This window comes from Lagopus muta, chromosome 28 (genome assembly GCF_023343835.1).
Source record: "Lagopus muta isolate bLagMut1 chromosome 28, bLagMut1 primary, whole genome shotgun sequence".
NCBI lineage: Eukaryota > Metazoa > Chordata > Aves > Galliformes > Phasianidae > Lagopus > Lagopus muta.
The window spans coordinates 1021860-1045375 of record NC_064460.1 but is presented as its reverse complement, the minus strand read 5'-3'; the positions used below and the strand labels follow the sequence as shown (position 1 = coordinate 1045375).

The 23516-nt window shown below is 53.4% G+C and overlaps 1 protein-coding gene and 1 pseudogene across 1 annotated transcript in view; both read left to right on the top strand.

The window, feature by feature from the left end:
* The window catches only part of LOC125685440 (AT-rich interactive domain-containing protein 1A-like), a 109847-nt gene that overhangs the window by 14514 nt on the left and 71817 nt on the right, over positions 1-23516 (top strand). The window lies entirely within an intron of this gene.
* LOC125685572 (UPF0669 protein C6orf120 homolog) overlaps positions 21015-23516 on the top strand; it is a 35444-nt pseudogene continuing 32942 nt past the window's right edge.

Genomic DNA, 23516 nt, shown 5'->3' with positions numbered 1-23516 from the left:
ATTTGGCCTTGTTGAAACTCACCCCATTGGCTTCAGCCCAGCTCTCCAGCCTGTCCAGATCCCTCTGTGTGGCCTCGCCACCCCCAGGCAGATCCACACTTCCAGCCAATTTGGTGCCATCTGCGAATGTACTGAGGGTGCACTCAATGCCCTCCTCCAGGCCATCAATCAAGATATTGAGGAGGACAGGCCCAGCACCGACCCCTGGGGAACACCACTCATGACCGGTCGCCAGCTGGATTTAACTCCATTCACCACCACTCTCTGAGCCCGGCCCTCCAGCCAGCTCCTTACCCAGCCAAGAGTGCAGCCATCCAAGCCTCGGGCTGCCAGCTTCTGCAGGAGAATGCTGTGGGAGACAGTGCCAAAGGCTTTGCTGAAGTCTAGGTAGAGCACATCAACAGCCTTTCCCTCATCCACCAGATGGGTCACTAGATCATAGAAGGAGATCAGGTTGGTCAAACAGGACCTGCCCTTCATGAACCCATGCTGCTAGGCCTGATCCCCCGCTCAACCCGCACGTGCCGCATGATCTCCCTCAAGACAATCTGCTCTATCACCTTCCCTGGCACCGAGGTCAGGCTAACGGGCCTGTAGTTCCCCAGATCCTCCTTACGACCTTTCTTGTAAATGTAACCTTCAACTTGTCAACTTGTTCTCTGTGAGCGTGGAGCATGGACAGCCTTGCTGTGCTTTGTGTGCACATTGCCTATAGATCTGGAGGTGGAGAAACTTCCTCTGGTGCCTGCACAAGGAGCTCTAGCTGCCCTGTGCCTGGTTACAGGTCAGCATCGTAGTCTTGGTCTGCCTGACTTGACTGGTGGGAATGTAAATCATTGAGGGTTGTACATCAAGCCCTTCCTCTGGACAGTGTGCTGTCACTGGAACGGTACCTAACGGTCTGTGGATTGGTGTCTGTTTGGAAGAGATGGGACCCACCTCCCTAAAGGGATGGGAGGGTGTTTTCATCAGTAGGATGGCAGCTTTGTGAGGGAGGCTTTAAACTGAAAACGGGGAGCGCTGCTGAGCAAAGGGATGGAGTGATGCTGTGGGAGGGACCAGAAAATCAGTCATTAAGCGAGGACACTGCCAGCACTTGCAGGTTCACAAGGAAATGCCTGAAGGCAGTGCTATGGAGAAATCTCCCAAAGTTCCAGAGGAGGTTCCGGTGGGTAGCAGGGGGAGGCTGCTTGGATTCGGACAGATGGAGAGGCATTACTTTTGCAGTGACCTATGTATTTAACAGAACCATACCAAAACATTTTATTCCCATGTATTCCTTTTGAAATTGTTCCTGAGAATCCTCTCTCTTGAGATTCTAACTGTTAGTTATCGTATCTTTGTTTTTCCAGCCTTGAAATTGTGGTAACAACCTCTTCTCCTTTGTGTTTTGTAGTTACTCTGCTACTGTAACCCCTGTTTCAAGAGGGGTTATCTCCTCTGCCAAAGGAGATTGTGGTGGAGTGTTGGTGTTAGAAGGAGAAGACCGGCTGCATCCTCTCTGGCCCTGGGTTTGACGGAGGGCCAGCAGAGCAGAAGCCTGCTGGAGGTGCAGTCAGGCGCTGCGGCATCGGCGGGCAGTGAGCTCCCTTCATCACCCAGGGTGCTGCTCCTGCTGCTTCTGCAAATTGCACCACATCTCCAGCACCAAGCGATCCTTTCCCACCGGGGCTGGGAGCAGATGGCAGAGCTGGAGGTGATGGAGTTGGATGTCCCTGCTGCTTACGCTCCAGGCAGCACTGCGGGTGCAAGCAGTACCACGTAGGTAGAGTAGGGTAGTTTAAAAAACAAATGTTTGGAATGGTTTTGCATTGTCCCACCCTGTTCCTTCAGTCTGATGGCTACTCTTCCTATGCCCAAGAGTTGGGGTGCCTTCAGGGAGCCTTCATTTCCCCCATCCCTGCCCTGTAGGTTTTGGCAAAGGTGCTGAAGGCGAAGCAGGCACTGTGTGAAGCAAGCCTGGTCCACGGGATGACGGGAGCACGGGGCGTGCAGGGTGCAGCTGGAGCTGCAGGAAGCGCCTGGTCCCTCTGCCTGCCTGTCCTCTGTGCTGGGTGCCATGGTGGCACAGGGACAGCAGGCCCCTGCTGAGCTGTCAGCAGCGTGTCTGCAACTGGCACTGCCCTTCCGCTTCCCAACCTGACCACACACAGCGCACGCAAGGGTAGCTGTTACGAGGGCTGCTCTGAAAGTAGTGCCTTCTACTTTCTGACGGTGGCCCATGATGTCAGAAATGGGTGTTGGTGGGATGGCAGTAGACAAAGTAATGTCTCAAGGTGATGTAGCCTGTGTTTTTGCATGGGCAACCTTCTACTTCCATGGGAAGGCTTTTCATCAAAGGAGAACGTGATTGAGTTGTTGAAATGCTGGGTATAATCTAGTGACTAGCACTGTGAACACTTGCAAATAAAGTGCCTTTTCTGCTATGTTTTCTGTTTGTTGCTCAGCTTTCATTAACAGCAGAGGTGTGATTGTTAGCTGGTTGCAGCAGACATTTGAGTGTTAGCAGTGACAACATCTCCAGTCTTAGAACTGTTCTGTGGAGTTTAGCTGGCAATTAAGTGACACATTGTAACTTGATAACGCTTAGTCTTCCTTGTGTAAAGAATAAACCTAATGTTCATCAATCCAAGGTGATTTATTTTTTGTGTGTGTATTATGCTGTTTTCTGCTAGTTTTTCTCAGGAGTGTGGTGATTAGGAAGGAAGTGAAGAAGAGCTCATAAAGTAATCCTGTTGGACGTTGTAACTTCCTCACTTTCCTGTTGTGTCCTTATGGCTTCTTGGCTTTCTAGGATGATACTTGCTACTTTCTCTCTGTTGCTAGGAGAAACTCCAGTAGTTGGTAAATACTCTGCATTCCAAGCAATCATTTAATTTTCGTGCTGGCCCAGGTGATGCTACCAGCACAGTCTCCTACAGGCTTGGACTGTGACTCGTTGTTGGCTGCCCAGCACTGAGTGCAAACGAGGCACAAGTGGGACCACTCAGCAGAAGGGTTGGTAGGGAGCACTGTGCCAGAAGATGGATTAGGACTGGTTGAGAGCAGCTGCAGCTGTAGGCGCTCCTGACTTTGTCTGCAGTTCCCTTTCTGGGCTATGGTTACAAGGTACCCTTTTGGGTTAGATTTAAAGGTCAAGAGTTCCCCTTTTGGGTGGGGGTGGGAAAGTCATCCTAGCAGGTGCCTGAGGAGTGTTTCACTGTTGTGCTGAGGGACAGGGTTTAGTGGGAGGTGGAGGAGTGAGGTGGGTGGTTGGACTGGATGACCTCAGAGGTCGTTTCTGACGCTTGTGGCTCTGTGTTCCTAAGGGTTGTCACCATCCCAAAGTGTGCAGTGTTGATACCTTAGTGCTGAGGGTAACTCTTTTGTGTTAAGGTTTCGGGTTTAAGGTCAGAGGCCAAGCAGTCATCTCATATTTCTGTGCACTGCTCATTGAGCATTTGACAGTTGTGACGAGCAGAGTGGTTTGGTTTTGATTTTGATTTTTTTTTTTTTTCCTTTCTGCTAGTTGCTGGGCTCCATCAGCAGAGGGGTGGCCAGCAGGGACAGGGAGGTGATTGTCCCCCTGTGCTCTGCTCTTGTGAGGCCCCATCTGCAGCACTGTCTCCGGGTCCGGAGCCCCCAGCACAAGAAAGAGCTGTTGGAGAGGGTCTGGAGGAGAGCCACAAAGATGAGGAGGGGCCTGGAGCAGCTCCCCTGCGAAGACAGGCTGAGGGAGCTGGGCTTGTTCAGCCTGCAGAAAAGAAGGCTGTGGGGTGAGCTCAGTGCAGCCTTTCAGGACCTAAAGGGAGCCTGCAAACAGGAGGGGAGTCAAGTCTTGGAAAGCAGGACAGGAGGAAATGGCTTGAAGTTGAGGGAGGGAAGACTGAGGTTGGATGCCAGGGAGAAGCTCTTAACTCTGAGAATGGTGAGGTGCAGCTGCCCGAAGAGGCAGTGGATGCCCCTCCATCCCTGGAGGTGTCCAAGAGCAGGTGGGATGGGGCCCTGGGCAGCCTGGGCTGGTCTGAAATGGGGAGGTTGGCAGCCCTGCCTGCGGCAGGGGGGTTGGAGCTGGATGATCTTTGAGGTCCCTTCCTATGCAAGCCATTCTATGGTTCTGTGGTTCACCTGATGCTCAGAACATCCCCGTCTCCTTCCCCAGGCGCAAAACAAGGTCCTGGGGACATTGGCAGCAGCAGTGGTGATAGAGACCGTCAGCGAGGAGGAGAAGCTGGAGGAGCAGCAGCTCTTGGCTCGCTGCAACCACCCCAACATCTCCCAGCTGCTGGACACGCTCAATGGAACGCGCACCTCTGGGTGGGCACCATCGGGATGTGCTCTGCAGCCTGGGAACTGCAAGCAGGGGAAGAGGTGTGGTGGTGATGGCACTGCAGGGAAACCTGCTGCATGAACGACTGCAGGCAGAGGTGTAGCAAAGCGAGCACAAAACATTTAATCGTTTAACATACAAAGCAGTAAATGAAGGACAATATTCCTCACCATCTCCCACCCTAACAATTGTTTCTGATCCCACCCCCTACAATTCCCACCCACTCAGCAATTTCTCACCCCCCCGCTCCCTCCCACCAATCGTTTCCTCCCCCTCCAAAAAAACTTCCCAGCCCCCCAAATTCCCACCCCATCATTCCTTCCTCCCAATTCCAACACTCTTGCAGTCTCACATTATCACAGTACCATTTCTCAACCAGAATTGCCACCCCACAAACTTCCCTCCCCCTCCCAACATCCTCACTGTGTTACGGCGAGTTACGCAGTCGAACATTTTTGACATCAACCATCTCCCACGTTTTGCCATTTCTCAGCCCAATCATTTCCCATTCCCAACATTCCCACCCAACAATAGCAGAGTACATTTCATTTCCCACCCAAAAAACATCCCACCACCCCAATAATTCCCTCCCCAAATTCCCACCCCCCTCATTCCCACCCCCCACCATTGCCCCTCCCACCCGTTTCCCACCCCAGCCATTCCCACCCCCACCCCTTTCCCACCCCCCGATCAACATTGCCCAGCCCAAAGTCTGCATAGTCCAACACTGGTGCACTCCTCCTGCTTCACAGTCCCACGCTGCCCCAGTCCGAGATGCCGATGATGCACAGCCCCGTTTTGGAGGGGTAGAGCTGGGGCCGGTGCCGGTGCCCCTGGAACACTGCCACTGCTCTCTGGGTGCCGCGGGGGCCAGCAAGGAGCCCAGGGCTGCAGGGAGCCACGTTCATGGGCTGCGGCCACGTCTCCTGCTGCACCAAGTGGGCCGCTTTCTTGGTCCACTCCCACTTGGGCCACTGTCGGGGTGTGATGGGCACCCAGTCCTCATGCTGGCCACTGCGCTGACACAGCCAGCTTCGCCTAGCGTGGCTGTTGGTGGGCTGGAACACCCTGGCACGGCGGCAGCTTCCTCTTCCTGGCTGGGATGCTGCCAGCGTGCTGCTTGCGCCTGCTGCTCTTGCCTTTAGTGCTGGCGCAGGCGGGCGTTGGGCGCTTGGCCGGCTCGGTGCCGTCCCCGTGCTGCGTGCTTGCCACGCGGCAGGAGATGCAGCCAGCTGGAAGTGCCAGGCGGCTGAGGACCACGCGGGGCTGCTTCTGCCGTGCCTCTTCCACCAGTTGTCCAGTGTGCACCAAAGGAGGCACACGATGCTTGGCCGGCTCGGTGCCGTCCCTGTGCTGCTGGTCTGCCACGCGGCAGGAGACACAGCCGGCTGGAAGTGCCAGGCGGCTGAGGACCACGCGGGGCTGCCTACGCCGCACCTCTTCCAGGAGATGTGCCGTGCAGGGCGAAGGAGGCGTGGGGGCAGCCAGGGAGCTCAGCAGGGACAGGTGTGGAGGTGTGATGGGGGCCAGCAGAAAAGGGCTGCGGGGCAGCAGCTCAGAGAGCTGCCCAGGGGATGCTGGCTGCCCCCAGAATGGGTCACTGAGGGTCGCGGCAGCCTGTGTCTCTTTGCTGAGCTCCCTGCTGCTCCTGGGGAAGTCAGGGAGCTCTGCGATGAAAGGAGACGAGTCCAGACTGCTGGGGACATCCGGGCTCGGTGGCTCCGTGGCTGCGATCCACCTCCTCAGCTCTTCTTGCTCACGGCCGTCCAGTTCCGGCAGCAGCTGGTTCCCAAGATTTTCCTCTTGCACCGTGGCAGCGTCTCTGGTCTCCTCCCTTGGGACAACAGGCAGGTCCTGGTTCTCCTGCGGGACCTCCAGAGTGCTCAGCTCTTCTGAAAAAGCAAGAACATCCCCAGAATGATGATGGCAGCCTTCCCACAGCCTCTCTCTGCAGACACCCACCCACCAGCTCCACAGCCCCCACACTCACCCTCGCTGATCCCCGTGAGCACATGGCCCATTTCCACGTTGTCGTCTGGAATGTCAGTGCTCGCTGTCGCTCCTGGGAAAGGAAGAAAATCCCCAGCAGGGCCATGCCAGCTGTTGCTCACCCACTCAGTGCAGACACTCTCGTGCCAGTTCTTCATCGCCCACACTCACCCTCGTTGATCCAGGTGAGCAGATCATCGACGTCTGCGAAGCCATCCGCAGGATCTGCGCCAGTCCTTGCATCTGGAAATATGAAGAAAATGCCCAGCGGGGCAATGCCAGCTTTCCCGCAGCCCCACGCAGTAGACAGCCTGCCTCCTGCCCTGCAGCCCCTGAACTCACCGCGTGATTGCAGCGTGGCTGTGCTGCAGGTGAGCAGAGCCGTGGCGGGGTGGGGGCACACGTCGGTGGGCGCTGGGTGCCCCTGGTCCTCCGAGAGCAGCACGGCATCTTGGAAGGGCTCCATCAGCGGCTCCCAGGTGGTGGGCAGGGTGCAGGGCATGGGGAGCACCTGCTCCTGCAGGGAGGGTACCTGCAAAAGAACTGGGGGGGGGCCGGGGTGGCCAGGGGCCTGCGGCAGGCAGGTGCCTGCAGGCTGCAGGGGCTCCACGTGGAGTGGCATGGCCCCGGGCCACAGCCCCATCGGCCGCTGGGGCGGCAGCGTCCCTGTGGGCAGGGGACGTCCCGGGCAGGGAGCAGGGGCGGGGGGGGGAGCCGTCCCTGGGTGCAGCCCCCCAGGTCGGAGCAGCAGCACCGGTAAGTGCAGCCCCGCGGTTGGGGTCAGGCCCACAGGTGGCAGCTGAGCCAGGGTTGGGGGCAGCCCCCCAGGCGGGAGCTGCGCTGCCTGTCCCCAGACACCTGGGAGCCTGGGCCAGACAGAGGGCCGAGGTGCCAGGTGGGTGGCAGTGGGGACAGGGAAGGGTTGGGGGGGTACCGGCATCGGTCCACGGATGGTGGGCTGCATCCAGGTGGGGTCCGGTGGCGGCACAGTCGCAAGAAGGAAAATGGCGTCGGGTGTCAGAGGCACCGTCAGCGCTCCTCGAGGGAATCTCTCTGTGGGGAAATGCCAGAAGGGGCACTGGGCTGAGACCTGGGTCACAGGAGTGGGAACTGGGGTGCTGGGGTGAGATGTGGGGTCACAGGGGTGAGATTTGGGGTGCTGGGGTCAGCTGGAGCGTCAGAGCAGGGGGAGATGCTGCCTTACCTGCCATGACAGCTGGAGAGTGGCAGTTGGGGGAGCCCCTCCCCCCACGGGTGACCGTTGGGCTCAGCCCCTTTCCCCCTGGCTTGCCATGCTTTCAGTTTTCGTACCCAAACATCCTCCCATCCCCGTCGTTTCCCATCCCAATGATCAGTGACCATCCCGCTGGGCATTTTGCAGCCCACTGCTCTTCCTTACCAAGGCTCTGCCCATCCCTGTGGGGACTTGCCATCCCTGCAGTGAGTTATCCCTCCAGCAATGGTTTCCCCTCCCACTAAGGATATCCCATCCCAGTCATTTCTGGTCATCACCACCCAGCACATCCTATCACACCACCATCTCTATCCAGACCATGGCTAAGGACTTAAACTGCCAGCATTAATTACCACCTCTTGAAAGTGGTGGCAGCCGTGCTAGGCCAATTAGGCAGGTAACAGAGAGAGTGGAGGGGTGCTGGAACAGCTGCCCAGAGAGGCTGTGGATGCCCCGTCCCTGAAGGTGTTCAAGGCCAGACTGAATGAGGCCCTGGGCAGCCTGGTCTACTACGAAATGGAGGTTGGAGGCCCTGCATGTGGCAGGGGGTTGGAGCTTCGTGATCCTTGAGGTCCCTTCCAACCCTGGCCATTCTGTGATTCTGCGCCAGCGCTTGATGCAAGGTTGTTCTTGGAGGGAGAGCAGGAGCTTCTAAAGCCACTGTGGAAACAACAGCAGAGAGCTTTTGCTGCACTGCTGCTGAGCGCTCTTCTGCACACACAGAACGTTATAATGCTATTACGGTTTTGTGTAAGACTTCTGTGTGTGCCACATTGTAACCAGCTTCCCCTCTGGTTTTATTTGTCTCTGCAAGAGGGATGACTTAGTCCTGCTTACTGACCTGCTCTTCCTCTCTCTTCTCCCCACCCTCTGCCTGCTCCCTTGGTGCAGCTTTTGCTCCTGGACGAACAGAAGTGATGAGGAATGGCTGTGGATATGAGGAACTTGAAGGAATCCACCTTGTTCAGACCAGGTAAACGCCATGTTTTCTCCCCCAGCATCATTTCACAGCCCGTGTCGCACTGTGTTTAGCAACAGAGCCTCATAAAACTTTGGTGTGACTATTCTCTGTGTTGTGTGTGACATTTTTCCTCTTTCCCTCTAGCTCAGCCCTCAGAAGATGCTGTCTGCCCCAGTTTCTGCAGAGCTTCACACTATGGGCCAGGGGCACAAGCACGCATGTGTGCACCTGACAACTGCAGGGAGCTTGCTTTGCAAAAGCAAAAGAATTCAGAGGTAACCACCTACAGTTCAGTAAGCGATTTCAGTATTTATTTCTGACTGTGGCAATTCCTTCAGTTCAGAAGTCACACTTAATTTACAGTGCCTGCTTTAATTCTGACCAAGGTTGCAGTGGCAGCTGGCTTCCCAAGGCTGCAGTACGTGGTGGTGGCACAGCCTCGGGCGTCTGCATTTGTGCCAATGCCACATTTCCTTTCTCTGTCTCGCAGGTCAGCTGGCGCTAGAAGTGGACGGCATCCAGTGTGAGTGAAGGTCAGTGCAGGAGCAGCTGCTGCTGGGAGGAAGGAAGTGCAGGCTGATGGACGCTGACGCATCTCCTGGTACGGCACCAGAGGAGGCAGCAGTGATGCTGGGGGGCAGTTGCAGAAGAACTCGAGGAGCTCCTCAGCAGGAAGCCACAGACCCTGCAGAAAGCTGCAGCGGAGTCAGAGCACACGTGGATGCCCAGGAGGAAATGCAGGCCCAGCATTTGAGCAGCGCCTGGCCACGGAGTGCTGTGGCCCAAGAACAAAGCTGTTCTGCCTTTGCCCAGATGGCTTTCCAAGGTGGAATTGTCTGTCCTCATGAAAACCAGAGGGCTGACTCATCCAAATGCTGGCTGATTGCTTGGAAGCCCAAATCCTTCCGGCCTCCAATCTGGGGGCAGCCTGGGTGCAACATCTCCTGGGTCTGGTCATGCGGTGCCTGAGCGAGAGGATGACCCAGGCTGGTTACACAAGAGTCATCTTAATTTCTCTGTTTTGTTACTTCAGATAACGCCATTGGGTGGCCCTCATGTTTTCTTACAATTTGGTACCAGGCCTGGTGACTTTGGGCCAGAGCCCCAAAGGCTGCATCCAGCCCAGGGGCTCACAGCCACAGCCCCAGTTAGAGAGGCTGGCACACGCCCTGGGCCTAAAGATGCTGCCAGAGAAGCCGGGAGTGGCCCTGGGGCCTAAACACACAGCCAGAGAGACTGGCACCGGCCAAGGGACCTGAAGCCACAGCCTGAGCGGCCAGCACCGACCCTGGGTTGAAGTCCAGCCAGAGAGGCTGCACTGGCCCTGGGCCTAAACCTGGAGCCACAACACGAGAAGCCGGCACCAGCTTCGGGCCTGAAGCCACAGCTTGAGAGCCAGCCCTGAAGTCTGAAGTTCCAGCCAGAGAGCCCAGCACCAGCCCTGGGCCATAATGCCGCGGTTACAGCCACAGGGGCAGCGCCAGAGCCAGGGCTGACAGCCACACCTACAGCCGGGTGGGCTGGCACCGGCCGTGGAGCCTAAAGCCAGTCCTGAGAGGCCGGCACCAGGCCTAGGCCTGACGCACAGCCCGAGAGGCCGGCACCAGGCCGAGGGCCCAAAGTCAGAGGCAGAGGCCGGCACTGGCCCTGGGCACAGCTGTGCCTTCCTGTTGCTTTCTGCTGATTCCTATAGGGCTCCACTGACCGCTCTGAGGCCATGCTGCTCCTTACTGGTTTTCACTTGGCCATGCTGCACGTTTCTGGTCCGTACTGCTGTGCACTCCTCCCAGATCCTACTTGTTCCTCTGGGACCCCGCTGACCACTACAAGGCCATACTGCGTTTCTATTGGGCTGCACAAGGGTCATCTTCACTTCTCTGTTGCTTTACTTCAATTAACCCCCATTCAATTAACCCCATTCACCTCATTGGGTGAGTCTCATGTTTCCTAAAATTTGGATCTGGGAGGTGACCACTCCTTTGCCTATGATGAAAGCACAGCAGGCACTTGCTGAGGTCACAGTCGTTGCCGGGCTGGGAGCGTTTGTGCCACAGCTGGGAGCAGAGCTGGTGCTCTAGTGAGCGTGGTGCACACTGAGACTGAGCTCTGTGCTTTTCTCGAGAGAGATCATCCTTTAGAGCCCACTGGGAGCAGCGCTGCGGCGTGTGCGTCAGCTGGGCACAGCTCCGGCTGAGCAGGCTGACCAGGTGAGCTGGGGTTGGTGCTGGGAGGTATCAGCAGAAAAGCTGGGCTGGGGAGGAGTTCCCAGGTCAAACAGTGCCCTTCTGAATGGCTGTATCCAGGGGAAATGGATTCTTGTTCAGATTCCATCCCACGTTTCTGTGAGGATGACGAAAAGGCATTCCTCCTCTGGAAAATTGCTGCCAGGCTCCCATCTTCATGTCAGACCTTAAAAAGGAAGCAGAGCGCAGACTTCATAGGGTGCAACTTGTGCCTCTCTGCTCCGTGGGTTGCTTGGTGTGCCATGCCCAGCAGGTTTTTCAGCAAACCGCGCTGAAGTCACGGCAGAGAGCCAGGTGCTCAGCTGGGGACATGGGCGGTCAGCAACACCTGTGGGGGAAAAGGGGGCCTGGGGCACTTGCTGACAGAAGCCATGGCAGTCAGACACCAGCTGCAGCTAGGGATGGGCAGGCAGTTCTTGCAGCCATCTGATTTCCAAGCATTGCCTTCCTCAAGAGACGACATTGCATGGCAGAAGAAAGCTGGGAAAATGCTTCTTCGTCATGATTTTTTCACTTATTGGTACTTTCTGTAGGTTCCTCTCCAAAAGGAGAACTCAGGAATCAAGGCAGCTGAAGATTGCAACGCTGCAGGAGATGTCAAGTAAGCATCCGTTTGGAGTGCAGGAAGGGGCAGTGAGAAGTGAACTATCAGTTGTGTTTGAGCTGTCAAAGTAGCATCTTTCTGTTTTCTGGGGGGAGATGGGCTTACTGGACAGTACTTCTGCTGCCTGCTGGTGTCTGTGAAATCAACACACCATCTGTTCTTGTAGGGACAAAACCTGTGCATCTGTGGAACGGTGCGGGGCAAGGGGGGAAACGGAAAGCCTCCGCAGGTAAGAAGCTCCTGTGAGCTGTGGTGTGGGCACTGCCTCTAAACAGGGCTGCATGAAGGGCTGCTGTGATGGAGGGGAGAGGAAGGGACTGCAGTTCTGTGCTGACTGCAGAAGTGGCACAAGGCTGCAGCAGCAGAAAGGCAAACTGACAAAACTGCTGCTGAAGACCAGAAGTTTGTGGTTGGCAGTGCTCAAATCTTCCTCCAAAGAGATGCTCTTCATGTCTTTCTTGTCTCCTTTCTGTCAGAAGCTGGTGCCAGTGGCCTTCCTCTGAAGCGCAGCCATGTGGAAAGCCAGGAGTGTGGCACAGCACCCAAGAGAGGTACAGACACACAGTAGGCATCTGGGTTTGGTGCACTGTCTTTCTAGTTAGGCTTTCTGCCTGTTCTTTCCTGGGACTGTTCTCAATGCGTGTTGCTTGGGGTTTTAATCCCTGGGATTGACAGTTACCTCTCCTTTCCTGATTTATAATGGGAACCCAACGTTCACCCAAGATCCCTTGCTGTGAACATAGTACAGGAGAGCTGGCATTGACTCTTTGGGATTTTTTCTTGCTTTTCCCAGCAGTGGCGAGCAGCTCAGATGTGCCGGAGGACATCACGGACATCCAGGGTTTGCTCTCTTGGATCAATGGTGAGTTTGGGGCTGCAGAGCTGCAGGTGCGTGTTTGCACAGAGTGGGTATGAGAAGGCTCTCATTGCCATTTGGGGGATGTTTTTGCATTTTCAGACGTGGCAAGAGCTGCTGAGGTCCCCCATGAGAACCCCAGCAGCTCCGCCCCAGCATGCTTCATTGCTGAGCTCCCTGACAACCCCAGGGACAGCAGAGAGCTCAGCACACAGGCTGCCTCTGAGACGCCAACCGACCCTTTCTGGGGGCTTCCTCCATCCCCCGGGTTCCTGCCTGAGCTGCAGTGCGGGCTGTCGGAGCTGCGCCCTGTCGTGCCACCACCGAGTGCTCCACTCAGCCCACGGCCGACCACCTTGGCTGTCAGCGCACCTCTCTCAGCCCAAAGAGCACAGCCCATTGAGGAGGTGCAGCAAAGGGAGCCCCAGGTGGGTCAGGCAGAAAAGAAGAACAGGGGCAGCACCAAGCAGGGGGCCAAGCGCCCTGCGCCTGCCGGCACCCCCCAGAAAGGGGAGAGCTCCCAGCAGGAGCAGCCCAACAGCAGCGCCCCAGCCAAGAGAAGGAAGCTGCCGCCGCAGAGAGATAGAACAGTGAGAAAGGGCCACAAACACCCGTGCCAAGGGAAGCTGTCTGGGGCCAGCGCAGGAGCCAGCGGCAGCGGGCAAGTGGGCACTGCCAGCGAGCTGCGCATGCACCTGTGTGAATCCATCCAGGCTGTGCACCCGCTGGGGCAGAGGGTGACTGTGATGGGGCCGCTGCGCCGGCCACCCTCTCTGCAGCCCCAGCCTACGGCCAGTGCTGGCCCCGCTGCTCCCCAGCCCCAACCTGCCAGCACAGACCGGGTGGCGCCAGCACCTCCAGGCAGCACGGCGCGAGAGGAGGGCACTGCAAAGAAAATGGCGCCGAGCTGCCCGTGCCCGCCCTTGCGGGGGAGCTCACCGCTGCAGAGGGACCCACCATCACAGTATCATAAACCACAGCCTCAGCCCCAGCGCCCCATGGAATTTGTGCCCTGCATGGGACCCCGGGCAAGTGGCGGTGCGGCACCCACAGCACTGGAGGAGTCACTGCCCATCACAGCTGAGCAGCGGCCCGAGCGGGAGCACATGAAGAAGCTGGCCCAGGAGGAGCGGCAGCAGGCGGCCCGGCTGATGAAGATCGGCCCGGTGCAGTTCCTGGTGCAGCGGGAGATAGACATGGCCATAGCTGACCACTACGGCTACCCGTAACCCTGCGCTCCTTGCCGGCCCCGCAGCACCAGGCAGCAGCAGCAGCGTTCCAGGGGCACCACCAGCGGCCCCATCCCTCCCCTCCAGAACTGAGCCGTCCTCCAGAGTCAGCATTGCAGTGGGATGGGACGTTGTCTGGGCGCTCAGCTATGGTGGGACAGGAATTGTAGGATTACTGTTGGTTCTCTTTATCATTGTGTTCTCGGATAGGTTATTAAAAGCTTTGCATTCCCTTTGCTACGTCCCTCTGCCTGCAGTCATTTGTGCCGTGTCACAGCCCCCCAGCTCCCCACGGCCGCCTCCAGGGCAGGATAGGGCACCACGGATGGCCCATGCCACCAGCAGCCCCAGCCCTCCTCTCTCCCTGCAGTCCTTTGTGCGGCGGGATGCCGAGGGCGTTTCACAGAGCTCTCCTGCGCTGCCCAGTGCCGTGAATTGCCGTGGGGATGGGCAGCAGGCAGGGCGGATGGAGGGGAATCGCAATCGCATCAGTCACCGCGGCCAGAAGAGACTCCAGCAGCGGCAGCAGGGGCAGTTCCCACGGAGGGGGGAAGCAGGGGCGGCTGGGCCTGCCATGCAGACGGACAGGCATCAGATGCCTCCCACGTCACGGCTCTTCTGCCTCCACACCGTTTGGCTCCTGGCAGTTTTGTCTTCACACAGGGACCCGGCGAACTCTGTACACCCAGAGCAGGATTTTCCAGGGGGCGGCCGCTCACGAGTGCTGCCCCCCAGGGCTCGGTATTGGGGCCGCTCCTATTGAACACTGTTATCAGTGATCTTGAGCAGGGCACTGAGGGTGCCCTCGGCACGTTCACAGATGGCACTGAGTTCAGAGGCAGCGCTGATCTGCCAACCTGAGCAGTTCCATGATTCTGTGGTTCTACGATGCCACATCCATTCCAAGTCCATCCCATACCAGAGCCCATCCCATATAGATCCCATTTCCTGATATCCCATCCCGCATCCATCCCATATCCATATCCCCGCACCCCACATCCCAACCCCACATCCAACATCCCAGCCCCAATTCCAAATCTCATTCCCAATCCCTCACCCCAAGCCCATCTCACACCCATCAATCCCAACTCCTCCTCCCAAATCCCGATCCCGATCCCACATCCCATCCCCCATAGCAATAGGGAACACTCCGAGCCCCTCCCCCACAACAGTTCAGCCCCGCCCCCGGAATCTCGTTAGTCAGGGCCAGTTCCGCCCCTTTCGTGCCTCTCATTGGTCAGCGGCAGCCCCGTCCCGCCCCGGACTCTCATTAGTCAGGGGAAGTTCCGGCCCGTTCGTCCCTCTGATTGGTCAGCAGCACCGCCGCCAGCTCCGATTGGCTGAGGCGCAGCGCGCGGGAACGGCCGTTGGCAGCCGGCTCTCCCCTCAGACGGTGCCGGTCCCACAGGCGCTGTGCGCCGGAGCTGTCCGGGCAGCACCGAGACGGAACCGCGGCAAGGCGGGAGCGGTGCTGAGGACAGCGGCGCCGGAGCCGTGAGGGAGGGAGAGCGGCACCGGGACAAGGAAGGAAGCCTGCGCGGCCATCCGCCACCTTCGTGTGGGGTGAGGGGCTGGGAGCAGGGCTGGGATGTGGGGATGTGGACGGAGACAGGATGGGGTGTGGGGAAGTGGGATATATATGGGACGGGCTGTGGATGTGGGATCGGTATGGGGCTCCGGGGAGCTCTGGGAGAGATACAGGGGGCTGACGGGGAAATCGAGGGGGCGAGGAAGCTGTGGGGAGCTGGGGAGGGCTGCGGGGGGGCAGGGGGCTGCAGAAGGCTGTTGGGGTGCAGGGAGGCACACGGGGCTGGAGTGGGCTGTGGTAGAGGATTGGGGTAAACGGGGCTCCAGGGCTGGGTCTGGGGGATTTGGGGCAATAGAGGGCTGTGAGGAGGTTAGGGGAGACACGGTGCTATAGGGAGCATTGGAGGGGGTTTGTGGAGGGACTCCAGGGGCTGGGGAGAGCGATGGGGAGGGATATAGAAGGCTAAGGGAGGATATTAGAGAATGTGGTTGTATAGATGTCTGTAGGGGGCAAATAGGTGGGCTAGAAGGGGATAAAAACCTCAGATTTAATGGGGAAAAAAGGCATTTCAGGTAAAAAACCCCAGATTTAAGAGGAATAACCCCACATTTAAGGGCAAAAAAAGGAATTTCTAGCAGGAAACCATCGATATAATGGGATAATCAGGGATTTCTAGCAGAAAAAAAACATATTTAAGGGGAAAAACCCCAGATTTCAGGGGAAAATCAGGGATTTCTGGGAGAAAACCTCAGATTTAAGGGGAAAAACAGGGATTTCTAGCAGAAAAACCGAATATTTAAGGGGAAAAACCCCAGATTTAAGGGGAAAAACAGAGATTTCTAGCAGAAAAATCCGTATTTAAGGGGAAAAACCCAAGATTTCAGATGAAGAACAGGGATTTCTAAGAGAAAACCCCAGTTTTAACGGGAAAAACCCGAGATCTAATGGGAAAAACAGGGATTTTTTGGAGAAAACCCCAGATTTAAGGGGACAAAAAGGGATTTCAAGCAGAAAAATCCATATTTAAGGCTAGAAACAAGGATTACTGGGAGAAAACACACGATTTAAGGGAAAAAAAAACAGATTTAAATGGAAAAACGGATGTCAAGCAGAAAAAGCCATATTACAGGGGAAAAGCCCCAGATTTAAGGGGAATAGAGGGATTTCTCTGGGAAATCCCCACATTTAATTGAAAAACAGGGATTTCTAGCAGAAAAAGCCATATTTAAGTGGAAAAACACAAGATTTAAGGGTAAAAGAGGGATTTCTAGCAGAAAAAGCCATATTTAAGTTGAAAAACCCCAGATTTAATGGGAAAAAACATGGATATCTAGCAGGATAAAGCCACATTTAAGTTGAAAATCATGGATTTCTGGGAAAAAACACCAGATTTAAGAAGAAAATTTCCAGATTCAGTGGGAAAAACAGGGGTTTCTAGCAGAAAAGGCCATATTTAAGGGCAAAAATCCCAGATTTAAGGGGAAAAACAGGGATTTCTGGTAGAAAATGCCATATTTCTGGGAAAAAAAAAACCAGATTTAAGGGAAAGACAGGGATTTCTGGGAGAAAAAAAACAGTATTTCAGGAGAAATATACCAGATTTAAGGGGAAAAAAACCCCAGATTTAATGGGAAAAATAGGGATTTCTTGCAGAAAAAGACATATTTAAGGGAAAAACCCAAGATTTAAGGGGAAAAACAGGGATTTCTTGGAGAAAACTCTGGTTTTAATGGAAAAAAAAAAAAAAAAAACAGATTTGAGGAGAAAAAAAGGGATTTCCAGCAGAAAAAGCCACATTTAAGGGGAAAAAACCCAGATTGAAGGGGAAAAGGAGGGATTTCTTGAGAAAACCCCAGATTTCAAAGGAAAAACACCAGATTTAAAGGGATAAACAGGGATTTCTAGCAGAAAAAGCCAAATTTAATGGGAAATACCCCAGATTTAAGGGGAAAAACAGGGATTTCTTGCAGAAAAAGCCAAATTTAAGGGGAAAAACGGATTTCTAGTAGAAAAGGCCATATTTCTGGGAAAAAGCCCAGATTTAAGGGAAAAATGGGGATTTCAAGTAGAAAACGCCATATTTAAGTTGAAAAATCCCAGATCTAATGGGAAAAACATGGATATCTAGCAGGATAAAGCCATATTTAAGTTGAAAATCATGGATTGCTGGGAGAAAACACCAGATTTAAGAAGAAAATTTCCAGATTTAGTGGGAAAAACAGGGATTTCTAGCAGAAAAAGCCATATTTGAGGGGAAATACCCCAGATTTAAGGGAAAAAAACAGGGATTTCTTGCTGAAAAAAGTCAAATTTAAGGGGAAAAACTTCAGATTTAAGGGGAAAAACAGGGATTTCTGGGAGAAAAAGCCATATTTAAGGGGGAAAACCCAGATTTAATTGGAATAACATGGATATCTAGCAGGACAAAGCCATATTTAAGTTGAAAATCATGGATTTCTGGGAGAAAACACCAGATTTAAGGGGATAACCCCAGATTTAATGGGAAAAAAAGGGATTTCTTGCCGAAAAAGCCATATTTAAGGGAAAAAAATAGATTTCTAGCAAAAAAGGCCATATTTAAAGGGAAAAACACCAGATTTAATGAGTGACACAGGGATTTCTAGCAGAAAAAAATAATATTTAAGGGGAAAATACCCCACATTTACGTGAAAAACAGATATTTCTTGCAGAAAAACATCAGATTAAATTGGAAAAACAGGGATTTCTGGGAGAAAACCCCAGATTTAAAGGGATAAACAGGGATTTCTCGCAGAAAAAGCCATATTTCAGGGGAAAATTCCCAGATTTAAGGGGAAAAACAGGGATGTGAAGCAGAAAAAGCCACATTTAGGGGGAAAAACTGCAGATTTAATGGGACAAACAAGGATTTCTAGCAGAAAACCCTTGTTTTAAAGAGAAAAACCCCAGATTTAAGGGGAAAAACAGGGATTCCAAGTAGAAAAAGCCATACTTGAGGGGATAAACCCCAGATTTAAGGGGAAAAGCAGGGATTTCTAGCAGAAAAATCAATATTAAATGGGAAAAACCCCAGATTTAAGGGGAAAAACAGGGATTTCTTGGTGAATACCCCAGTTTTAATGAAAAAAAAAACAGATTTAAGGGGGAAACCAGGGATTTCTAGCAGAAAAAGCCATATTTAAGAGAAAAAAAACCCAGATTTAAGGGGAAAAACAGGGATTTCTTGCCGAAAAAGCCAAATTTAAGGGGAAAAACTTCAGATTTAAGGGGGAAAAACAGGGATTTCTGGGAGAAAACCCCAGATTTAAGGGGAAAAAATAGGGATTTTCTAGCAGGAAAAGCCATATTTAAGGGAAAATACCCCAGATTTAAGGGGAAAAAGAGGGATTCTGGGAGAAAACCCCAGACAGAATGGAAAAACAGAGATTTCTAGCAGAAAAAGTCAAATTTAAGGGGAAAACCCCCAGATTTGAGGGGAAAAGCAGAGATTTCTAGCAGAAAAAGCCATATTTAAGGGGGAAAACCCCAAATTTAATGGGAAAAACTGGGATTTCTGGGAGAAAAAAAACCAATATTTCATGGGAAATACCCCAGATTTAAGGGGAAAAACAGGGATTTCCTAGTAGGAAAGCCGTATCTAAGAAGAAAAGCAGCAGATTTAAGGGGGAAAAACCCCAGATTTAAGAAAAAAAACAGGGATTTCTTGCTGAAAAAGCCATATTTAAGGGGAAATACCCCAGATTTAAAGGGAAAAACTGGAATTTCTGAGAGAAATCCCCAGATTTAAGGGAAAAAACCTCAAAGACTCGGAAAGTTTTGTGGAGAACTCGCTGGGATGCATTCACGTAGGTAATGTTTGAGCGCCCAGACGCTCAATGTTTGCGCCGCAGGAGGAGGCGCTGGATGCTGAAATGGAAGCCGGGGCTTCTGTCTCCCAGCAGGCAGGCGTCGTCAGCTCCACTCTGGAGCGCGCCGTTGTTTGCGCTGACCTCAGGACATCCCTGAGCGTGCCCTGAGTGTTGTGTGCTGCGTGGCCCAGCCCCAGAAGGGGATTCCCACATGGCAGGAGGGAGAGGGTGAAGAGCCTGAGGGCCCTTTCCTCGGCTTCGGCTCCTCTGTGCCCTGTTGCTGGCCGCAGAGAAGGGCTGCCCGCTGGGCACAGGGAGCGCCTTCTAGCCGCCGTCCCGTGCCCTGCAGCCCCCTCCTCATCCTGTGCGGAACGCCACTCCCAAAACAGGTGCCATTGTGGAACCTTCCCCATGTCACAGCCGTCACCTTGGTCACTGCCGCCCCACCCGGAGCACTCGTCTCTGAGAGTGCTGGGCAGGTGGCAGCCATGTCCAGCACGAAGAGAGCGAGAGAGGAGGAGAGAGTGGTTTTAAATGGGAAGAGGGAGCTGGGGGCCCCAGAACCGAAGAGGAGGAGGGGGCCCACCATGACCATCAGGCAGCGGAGGGAGAGGAGGAAGGGAGCCCGGTTCCATCGCGCCCGGGCCAGTGCTGTGAGCGACCATGGGGAGCCCATGGAGGTGGATCCGCCTCCAGAGGAGCCCATGGAGGTGGATCCACCTCCAGAGGAACCCATGGAGGTGGATCCGCCTGTGGCACAGCTGGCCTGGCACCACACCACCGTGCCAGGCCCTGTGTTGGCGCGGTCACAGCTCCGCCATCGCTGGTCCGGGCGCTCGGCTCCCTACCCGCTGCGTGGCCCCCGCCCCCGGCATTAGCTGGGTGGCATTGCTAACATCTGCTCCTCCTCCACCTTGTTGCTCCTCTGCGGTTCTGCGGGCCCCCGGTTCCATCTTCCCCCCGTAGGAGTTAGGTCCCACTTCTGGGCTTTGTTGTTGATTTTAGTGTTAGCTTAGTTTTAGTGTTCAGTTCAGTTTTAGCATTAGGCATAGGTTCCTGTTAGGAGTTTAGCGTTAGGCATAGGTTACTGTTAGGAGTTTAGCGTTAGGCATAGGTTACTGTTAGGAGTTTAGGGTTAGGCATAGGTTACTGTTAGGAGTTTAGAGTTAGGCATAGGTTACTGATAGGAGTTTAGAGTTAGGCATAGGTTGCTGCTGCCAACTGGCAGTAAATGCTGCTCACTCGGTAAGCCCTCCTCGAGTTCTCATGCAGAGAAATGAGTGTGACTGCCCTGAGAAGGGAGGTTTCAGGACATCTGCAATGAATTGAATTTCCGTCTTGTGACTTTTCTGTTGCAGAACATCGAGGCATGTGAGTGGCTGAGAAATGGAGTTGGGACTCAGGGGAGCAATCGAGCAATGGGTGCCTGTGTCACAACCTTCCTGAGCAGCCCTTGCAAGGTAGGTGTGCCTTACTGTGAGCGTACGCTAAGGCACTGCTGTTCAAACACAGATGGTGGCACTGTCTGCAGCAGGTCTGCTTTCTGTTAAGCTTTGCCCTTCTTTTGTGTCCTCCTGTCCTTTTCAGCTCCTGCTCCCCTCGCCTGCAAGTGGAGCAATGCTCAAGTTTGAGGAATCTTTTCCTCGGCAGGTGGTAAAAGACAACGCAGCTGCAAGTTTCGTGTCCTTTGTTCTTGGGTCAGTAGACCAAGGAGATGCTCAGAACAGCTCTAAGTCAGCCTGTAACAGCAGTGTGCGTGAGAGAATAAAGACTCCTTCTCTCCTCTTGTAGAAAGCAGCCTCCTTGAGAGCAGGAGAGCAGCAGGCTGCCTGCTGTGTGGTGCTGAAGGGCATTTCTCCCAGCTGAGATCCCCGAGCCCACACTGGTGGAGAACGTGCTGCGCCACCATCTCTTCTGTGGAGCCACTTTGCAGCTGCTCTGTGCGCTGGCTGTAATTGTGCCAGTTTCCAGGTGCCATAAGCCAGTAAGTCGTGCTCTCTGAGGCTGATAGAAAGGCATGGGCAATGGGCAGGGAGGGAACAATCTGTAGCTGTGGCCTACGGTGGTGTGCCTGGCACTGCTGAGAGTGCCATCATTTGTCCTGCCCTTCCTTCCGTGTGCACGTGTTCCTGATGTATGCCAGAAGCCTTGGGGTGCAAGCTCATCTGCTGCTGCTGTGCTGTGTGTGCTGCCAGGCAGTGTCCAAGCCCTGTGCAGGCGCTGCCTTGCAGGAGATGGCTTTGGGTTCAAGTTCGTATGGGACTTTTGGGCAGGAGATAGAGGTGGAGTTTCTGGTGTGCCCTGATGTCAGGAAGGCGGTTTGCAGTGCTGGCAGCCACAGCTGCCCGGGCAGTGATTTGAGCTCCCCACGTGAGCTGTCAGCCACTTGTTACCTGTGAAGGTTCCCTGACCGTTTGTGCCTTGATTCTTGTAGGACTGGCACAGTCTTGGGACTCCGTCTGGCGAGACAGTGAAGAAAGCCAAGGCAAGTGCTGCTCGGCTGAGGAAGGAAGCCCAGAAGGAGAGCAAAAAGAAGCGAGAAGGGCTTGAGTGAGAAGGCCCACAGGACACTCGAATCAGCTGGAATGCTTCCTCGGAGGTGGCACCAAAGGCAGCGGACTGAGTCAGCGTCCGGTTTTGTGGCATGGCCGTGCTTTTCCTGTCACGGACAGGGCAGCGGAACTGAGGTACCTGGAAGGGAAGGGCTTGTGCTGCATTCCAAGCAAAGAGGGCTTGCCAGAGCCAGGTCTTCATCTATGGCAAGAGATGGAGAGGCTGTGTTCCTTCAGGCTGCGTCTCTTCAGGGCCAGGGCCGGTCTAGTGTGAGATTGAAGTACGGCTAGCCAGGCCTGGAGGGAGAGGAGCTGACGTAGCCACAGGGTCAGGCTTCTCCTTGTGTCTGCCTGGAGGCTGATTGACTCACTGCTAAGCAGAAACCCTGGACGCTGGGGTTTCATTTTGGGCTGTGTTGATAAATACAACCCAGAGCCTTTTGTATTGAATAAAAGCGAAACCAACTTTTTAAACACAGTGCTGCCTCATTCTGTAGCTGGTCAAAAGGTCCTGTGCTTGGGCTGGCAATCACGGGGCCATGAACCGGTCGGCTCTTTATCACCTGGGTGTTGTGTCACTGTGTCACCAGGGTGCTACGTCACATGGGTGTTGTGTCACTGTGTCATATGGGTGTTGTGTCACTGTGTCATCTGGGTGCTACATCAACTGGGTGCTGTGTCACTGTGCCACCTGAGTGCTGCATCACCTGGGTGTTGTTTCACTGTGTCACCTCTGTGCTGTGTCAGTGTGTCACCTGGGTGCTGAGTCAACTGGATACTGCGTCACTGTGTCACCTGGTGCTGTGCCACTGTGTCACCTGAGTGCTGCATCACCTGGGTGTTTTGTCACTGTGCCACCTGAGTGCTGCGTCAGCTTGGTGCTGTGCCACTGTGCCACCTGGGTGCTGTGCAACCTGGGAGTTATGTCACTGTGTCACCTGGGTGCTGCGTCACCTGTGTGTTGTGTAACTGCGTCACCTGGGTGCTGTGCCACTGTGCCAACTGAGTGCTGACAGTCCTAATGTAGATGCTATGGAATTAAAGGCATATACCTTCAGAATTAACTTAGATCCTAAGGAATCAAAGGCATATACCTCCAGATTTAACGTAGACCCTATGGAATTAAAGGCATATGCCTACTCATTTCTACACAGGTGTGTGGCTTACCCTGCTAGTGGAAATGTGCCATACTGTGCAAAGAAGCTGGCAATAACAAGGAAATAGATGTGAGATGACAGAGGGTGAACTACGCTTTTCTTTGCCACCCTGGTCGGTATCAAGGTATTGAAACACAGCAATGAAAGAAAGGGCAATTTATTACTGTGTATGTTTTCTGAATAAAAAGTAAACTTCTCTACAGACCATAGCTACAGTTCATGTCTCACATAAACATACATTATCATTTTAGAAATCCAGCTGCTGCGTCCTTTGCTTTCAGATTCAGATTGAATCAAAGATATCCATGTTAAATAATTTTCAATATGAAACATGGATTTTTGAATTTCCATTGGCACAATTGCAAGGCAGCAATGACATAAGTAGGCAAATACACTGCATTTACATTCTTAAAGTATTCCTCCATTAAAATTATTCAGTCCTTTCAACTAAATTCAGCTTTTCCAATTTTAATTACAACTATATATTGATGGATCACTCAGTTGATCTACAAGAATGTAAAAATATTCTCCTGGTAAATTTTCTTTAACATGTTTAGATCTAGAAGAAAGCAGGAGTGAGGAAATTTCTAGTGGATAGGAAATGATGAAAGAAAAAGAAAACTAACTAACAAACAAGGTTTTCAATGTTGTAAAAACCATTTGAAATTGATTTTATATAAACATAGTGAGTCTGAGAAAAAAATAATGGTTTTAGCTGTCTGACGAACATTTGGTCATAAAAAAGTCAAATCTCTCACTGCATGTCTCAAGTTCAATACAACCAAATACAACATTTCAGAGTATTTCCTACTGAACCCAGAAAGGAATCTGCATTTAAACAAAAGTGCTATGTCAATATTGCTATATCTTTCTGATTGAGTATCAATTAACATAAAAACACAAAGCACAGAGTAAAATCCAGCTGTTTTGCTTCAGGATATTATGCTCAGAGAATTAATAATGTCTTGCTTCTTTAGTTCACCCCCACAACAGCAGCACTGAACTAGTTACAACCTTTTGTTGCTAG